Below are 7,803 nucleotides of genomic sequence, written 5' to 3'. Positions count from 1 at the left end.
GGGAGGCGTTGATTGGTGGGGCCCGCCAGTGAGCAGGAAGCACTGGGGGGAGGGGGAGGTTGGTAGGGGGGCTCCTAGTCATCCTCTCCGCCTGCCACCTCACAAAGCACGGGGACCCCCAAAGCGTGGAGGCCCGGGGTGGTCACCCCAATTTGCCATTCCTAGGGACAGCTCTGACTGGGCACCACACTTTAGGAAAGAGATGAATACATTGGAGGAGAGCAACAAAAAATGATAAAAGGTTGATAAAATCTGACCTATGAGTAAAGGTTAAAAAAAACTGGGCATAAGTCTTGAGAAAAGGAGACTGTGGGGGAGGGGAGCCTGATAACAATCTTCAAATATGTTAAGGGCTCTTATAAAGAGTGATTAATTGTTCTCCAGGTCCATTGAAGGTAGGCCAAGAAGAAATGGGTTTATACAGAGATTTAGGTTGGATGTTAGGAAACACGTTATAACTGGAAAGGTAGGTCAGTTCTGGAACAGGTTTCCAAGGGACTCTGTGGAATGCTCATCATTGGAGGTTTTTTAAGAACCAGTTGGACAAATGCCTATCAGGTATGATCTAGGTTTACTTGGTCCTGCCTCAGCGCAGGGGGCTGGATTTGATGACCTGTCGCGGTCCCTTCCAGTCCTACAGATTTCTGTGATGCTATGAAAATGCATCTGAATGTCAATTAAACAATAGCTCCATATTCTAACCGTAGGGGAATTTTGTTTATGTATGCGTGCATGCATATGCGGGGTGTGTGTGTGCCGGGGGGGGGGGTTGTTTTTTAACAGCTTGCAGAACCAACGGCTGACAATAACAACAAGGGAAATTGATGTTTAAAAGGAAAATGTCATGAAATACGCTGCCAGTATGAGCTAAGGCTACCCATCGTCTTGTGCAGTGTTTGAAACGTGCACATATTTTTGGAATAGACGGAACAGGTAAAAGCAGCTTTTGTCAAAATTCTCTCCATCACCTGAGTCATTTCCTTATAGTGGGATCTAATGGCATGGCATTTGTGATTGCAAGAGATTAGTACAGGCTTCAAAATTCAGGGTATGCAGTTCTTGGTTCATCCATTATAAAGATATAGTCACTCAGATACTATGGTGAGGGGCAACATGAGATAAAGATAAGATAAGCTATTCCTCTCTGGGTTTGGATTCTGAAACCATCCCCACCGCAACACATCAGAGTTTTGATTCTGGTCCATGTCTAGTGACAAGGTGTTAGCAAAGCCCTACAACTGAAGAACCTCTATCAGTAAAATGTATCGTATAGGAGAGAAAAGTGGGTTCCCACAGCAATAATAATCAGAACAACTGGAAGGAGAGTTGACAACTGGTGAGGGTAAAAAGTGCTTTGCCAGCAAAAAATAGAATAAAATAGATTACACGGAGACAAATGCAGTCCATGGTGGGTCATTTCCATTTCTCTTGCAAGTTCATTCCCCTGGGAAAGCATTTTGCAGGCACTTAACAGTGGCCACAGCTGGAATAAGGTGACCGCACCATTTCATTACGCTGACAAAGAGCTGAGAGATGACCTAAGTGCCTGGCGGGGTTTAAGTCAGCACTGCAATGGCATGTCACATGTGGCAATCAGGTTGACTTCAGTCAGTGAGGAATTTATATGCACAGATGCTTTGAGTGGAACGGATTCATTGGGTCAGATTCTGCTCTGCATTATATCAGTGTATGTCTGGAGTAACTCTATTAACTTTCAACACTGGCTTCAATGGGAATTGGATTGTGGCCATATAATTGTGTGGGGTTTTAACCACTTAAAACATTGGGAATCACAGTTTTAAGTGGTTAAATCCCTGCATCCTATTTTAGAAAAAAAGAAATGAAGTTAATGGAGATATCCCATCTCCTAGAACTGGAAGGGACCTTGAAAGGTCATTGAGTCCAGCCCCCTGCCTTCACTAGCAGGACCAAGTCCTGATTTTGCCCCAGATCCCCAAGTGGCCCCCTCAAGAATTGAACTCACAACCCTGAGTTCAGCAGGCCAATGCTCAAACCACTGAGCTATCCTTCCCCCCAGAATTTTGAAAATTCTGCTCTCTATTTGCCCATTGATTTGTAAATGTGCTTGTTGATTTTTGAGCACTTACCAGCGGAGTTGCATGCTCTGCCTGGGAAAATGTAGAGCAGGTATCAGCAACCTTTGGCACGCGGCCTGCCAGGGTAAGCACCCTGGCGGGCTAGGCCGGTTTGTTTATCTGCTGCATCCACAGGTTCGGCCGATTGCGTCTCCGACTGGCCCCGGTTCGCTGCTCCAGGCCAATGGGGGCTGCGGGAAATGGCAGCCAGCACATCCCTCGGCCCGCGCCACTTCTAGCAGCCCCCATTGGCCTGGAACAGTGAACCGCGGCCAGTGGGAGCCATGATTGGCTGAACCTGCAGAAGCAGCAGGCAAACAAACCGGCCTGGCCCGCCAGGGTGCTTACCCTGGCAGGCCGCGTGCCAAAGGTTGCCAATCCCTGAGTAGAGCTATCATTTCTGACAATTGATTTCAATAGGAATCACACATGTGCTGCTGGGGTAGAATGTAGCTCTGAGTGATCAATTTAAATGTGTCTTGTCTTTATAGCAGTGTACTAAGATACATTCTTTCCTGCAATAATACTTGCATTTATATAAGGCCTTCCATCCATAGACCTCCAAGATGTTCGCGAAGGTGGATAAACGCCATCATCCCCCTTTTACAGATGGGGAACTGAGCCATGGGACGTTGTTGTGATCGGCCTCAGGGTGTCCAGGCTACCTTGAGACTATGATGTCCTTATTTCTGCAGTGCCTTCCCGACATTACAAACATGAGAAAATAGCTGTTATTCTTTGCACCTCGTCCTTCGCTAAGTATATGGTATTTGGCAGCATGGAAAGAGAGGCTAGGAAATCTTTCTAGGCATTGTATCTGTTGTTATGATGAACCACTTAGTGGAAAGATTTGGGGATCTAGTTACTCTCCCTTCAGTGCTTATAACTCTCACCTTAGGACAGCCGGGCAGAGCAATGAGGGTCCTCTGTGTCCTGGCGTTATGGTTTGTCTGCTTCAAGTTAACTGAAAAAGTCAAAATATTGAGTACAAACAAACCCCAAAGGAGGATTTTGATCCCTCAAACCCCTCCTGCCCGTCCCTTAACCCACCCAAACACACACCTCACATGCCACAGAGTTCCCCCCGAGAGCTTGGAACAAGGATCAGAATTTGGCCCTAAAAATGTTTAATGTGTATATTGTATTCTTACTCTATGTTATGAGGCCAGTCCTGCCCCATTGAAGACAATGGAATTTTTGCCATCAACTTCAATGAGAGCATGATCATCTTATAAATGTAAGAAGGGAGATGAGATGATACTCACCATAGCTACTTCACAGAGGTGCTGGAAGACTTAATGAACATGTGTGAACTGTTTTGAGATCCTTTCCCCAAAGGCACTACACAAGCACTAAGTGATGGGAGGAGAAATAGCTCAGTGGTTTGTGCATTGGCCTGCTAAACCCAGGGTTGTGAGTTCAATCCTTGAAGGGGCCAGTTAGGGATCTGGGACAAAATCAGTACTTGGTCCTGCTAGTAAAGGCAGGGGGCTGGACTCAATAACCAAGGTTCCTTCCAGTGGTTTTTTTTTTTTTTTTTTTTTTTTTTAGTATTATTATTTCATGTTACTCTCTGTTGCTTTCTACAGACATTCGATTACAAGATTTTCAGTCTTGGTGTAATCCCATTGTCTTCAGTGCAGTCACACCAACATACACCTGGCCCTATGATATAACCTCCCCCCTGCCACCACACACACACAAATAGCAGCAAAGCAGTTTAAACTCCTGTACTGGCTATCATACCTTTCAGACTCTAAATCTTCTTTAAAATCTAGGTGTAAATTGTCAGCAGAGGGATTTAGAGGTACAATTTTAATTAGTGGCATTGGGAGTCACATGGTGAAAATCCACCCACTCATGACAATGAAAATACCTCTCCTTCCCCTCCTGTACTGGCAAAATGTCAGTGAAAACCTCCTAAGACAAAAATCACTTTTCTGTCACATTGTTGTTTCTATCAGTTTAAGGTCATGCCATTTATACTCAATTTGCATTCGGTGCTAGCAGGATTAACTTCCTTCATATGTCAATGGTTTATTCCTCCAGCCTTGCCCTCATCTCGCTACTTCTTGACCCTACTAGGTCTCACATGATTATTTCAAATTAAACCATGTTACAAATCCCAGTTTTGTTCCTGGAGTCAAAAAATACTCATAGAGAAAGATTTGGCATCTCTTGGTTATGTGCAATTCTGAAGCTCTAGGGAAAGCAGCAGCTCTTGCTTTGTGAAATGTTCACAGCTGATAAAACATTATTATTTGATATTACAGCAGGGCCAGAGTCACCAACCAAACTCAGAGTCCCATTGTGCTACGTACTCGTGCGTACACATAAAGACAGTCCCTGCCCTAAAAGTTTATTTTCCTAAATTCATAAAATTTCACACTGAGACTATGGTAGTCTGCAATTTTCTGTAGCACTCATCTTGAAGGGAATTCAATCAATGGGAAGAAATGTAAAATAATGCAGGTGGTTGGATAAGGCAGGAGTGGTGTATAACACAAACTGCAGCACCGTTTTTTTATGTAGGTTACAGAACTTTGCACACCTACAATTTTGTGACTGATACTAACTCTCCTTTTATTGCCTTTGTGCTTTGGGTTTATACACACCTGCCTTCCAGGTAAACCAGACACCTATATGGCCTGATTTCTAGAAGTGCTGGGCACCCACAACGTCCACTGAGGTCAATGGGAACTGCAAATGCTCAGCCCCTTTGAAAATCAGACCAGTAGTGGCATTACCTTCCTTGCACCTATCCTCTGGATTACAAGGAGAGAAGGAGGTCATGTTGAGGTGCACGTGGATAGGTAATATAGGAGGGGACATGATTTTAAATCAGTGTAACATCTGAAGTGGTGTGTTTTTAGAGAAAACCTGGTTCAAGTAGCTTCTTGATATACTTAATCCTGCCTCAGTGTGGGAAGGGGATAGACCAAATGACCTCTTGAGGTCCCTTCCAGCCCTCCTTTCTACTAGGATTCTCAGTAAACCCATTAAGGAACACCAAAGATTTTAGATTATTTTTAAACAGCTGCAACTGCTGTTGTGTTCTGCTGGTATTCGTTGTATAGACACTTGTCCCTCTTGGTTTGTTTTATATTTACCAGATATTCAGCAATAGTTAGGTGTCTAGGAAAATCACGAATCACCCACGGGGGTGCACCCACATACACACACATATACGTATTCACACACAATGCTTTTCACCAACAACCTCAGCACTCAGTTCAGAAACGAACATGTCCCCTTCCACAGCAATTTGGCCTAATCAGTGAGATATGTAATGGAACTGAAGGTTTAAGAGGGAGAGCTGAGCTTGCTTCCCTTGGAAGGGATTGAGCCCATGTTGTGCCATATGATCCCACTGTTGCCAGCTCTCATGATTTTACTGTTAGTCTTCAGTTGTTTGGTGTTTTCTTTAAATCACTAACTTCTGGAGTCACGGGGTTGCATGAGAATCTCAGCTTTCATTTAAAAAAAATGTAAGTTCCAGGCGGTCATGGTTGTGGAGAAAATGTGACCCGAGTGTACCGAACGCTTAAAAAACAGAAAGTAAATTAAAAGAAAAAAAATGTAGGATTGGGGGGGAGGGTGTTAGGTTTTTGTTTTGTTTTGAAATCTCGTGATTTTAAAGCAAATCTCATGAGCTGGGGGAGCCTGACTCATGATTTATGAACGCTTGCAGTTGTCAGTACTGTGCTACACACACCTTACTTCTGATTGGCTCTACAAAAGCATGTGGTGTGAGATCCTCACCCCTGCTCCAGCCTCTTTACACTGCATAAAAAACCAGAGAGGCATAAAGCGGCCCTGAAAGTCCCATATCCAGCTAAGGAAGGATTCCTTGGGGCAGACAGTGGGGAAGGCAGACATAAAGCTCACAAGCCCCTCACAAGCCCTGGCCTAGGGGGCATGCCTGGGGTGGGGACAAAGCACGTAGCACTGAGGAGATTCCAGGAAGTCCACAGAGTAACCTAGGGAGACTGCCACAATTTAAACAGCTCATCATAACCTACACAATCTCACCCTTGGGCCTTTAATTATTTAGTCAGTAGAAGAGGAAAGAAGCCCTGGTGCTTTTCTTTAGCCTCATTTTTGGCGCTCTCCGGTTGGTTACTTTGCATTTCCATAGCACATGTCACATAAGGATTTTAAAGTGCTTCACAAATGTGAGTAAAGTAGTCTCTTCCCATTTACACATGGGGAAACTGAGGCACAGACTGGCTAAGGATTGATGTTCAATGAGCCATAAGGGGGTCAGCAACTCTGCAATTTGATTTCAATGGGATCTAGAGGCCTAAATAACTTTGAGGATCCGGGCCTAAATGAGTTGCCTAAAGTCAGACAGCCTCCTTCCAGACCCTCACTCTAGACAACTACTGTTTCCTGAATGTCTAGGTATGGAAAGATGTGCTCCAGGGTTGCTGCTACTCACGCTCAGTTTTGCAAATAGCCTTAGACAACAATGTCGTATTTCAAAACACAACACCACAGATGACAACATTTTGAGGATTTTGCCACTATCCGTAATAACTAGTCTGTCTCATGGACCAGCCGCATTACTACTTACTTTATTTAAAACAAAACAAAAAACTCTTCCTCAGCTTTGGATGCCTGAACAATACACACCCACATTCCTCAAAAATCACAAAAGTTAACTCCCTAGGCCTTAGATTTAGCCCCTGAAATATGGTTTGTAGATTCCGCACTGAGATAGCCATCGCAATTGCTTTTGAGCATTTCCCTTGAAATGTTGTTCTTTTAAAAGTTTTGGCTTTTGACCGTATCTTTTCCTAACAGGCCTCAGATCAGGCTCGCTCTTCTGCGTGTTACACGGCTGCAAGTTATTTAGTTCTTTTTACATCTAAAGTGCCACTTTTCCTTCTTCCAGAAGTTCATTGTGTGGTAGAGAATAGAAATAAGAGCCAGCTGACTCAGTTTTGTTTAACACGTCAGTGCTGGTTTACTCAAGCTGACAGCTGCCTGCTGTAGAACAAGCATCTAGATACTTGGATATTTTCTAGACTCCGCAGAGAATAGATCTGAAGCATCAGACTCACCGTAATTCTCTTTGATTGGAAATGCTGCCTATTGTTGTAGTGTAGAATGGTTGGTTGGTTGCTTGGGTGGGTGGGTGCGTGGGTGGGTTTGTGCTGTATTTTCCGTACTGCGTTTCAGGAAGTGATTTTTGCTGGACAGGTCACCAGTAATAATGGCTATATTTGGTAGCAGCAAAAAGCAGGTTTGGACCTTAGATTTATAGAATAGGTATGCATAATCGCTAGGGTGAACTTTCAGAATCATTACCCTCCCAAAATGTTTCTCTTTGATCTTTTCTTATTTCCTTATGGCACAATTCACATCAGACCCCAGTGTTTCCACTGAAGCATCCAGTGTTTTTTCTTAGGAGCCCAAGACCAAGTGGTTTCCTTGTGTGAATCTGCTAGGGATTTTCCTGCTAAGAAAAATACCAATGGGCTTTTTTTTTTCAATGTAGTGAGATATCTGAGCTTGGGCAAAGCCAGTTTTATAGATATTTATTGGTCAGAAATGTTATTAGATCCGAGCTAAGTTCCTATTTCTCTGGTGTCTCCTAAAGCCCCTTGGTGAATTATTAAGGATACCGCTACCATAAATAAGATGGTTAGTAGGGCACAGCACATGCCCTTGGTCTTTCCGTTAGTTGCAAAACTGATGTTTG

Source organism: Malaclemys terrapin, chromosome 6, assembly GCF_027887155.1.
Source record: "Malaclemys terrapin pileata isolate rMalTer1 chromosome 6, rMalTer1.hap1, whole genome shotgun sequence".
Taxonomy (NCBI): Eukaryota; Metazoa; Chordata; order Testudines; family Emydidae; genus Malaclemys; species Malaclemys terrapin.
Note: the sequence above shows the minus strand (reverse complement) of the source record.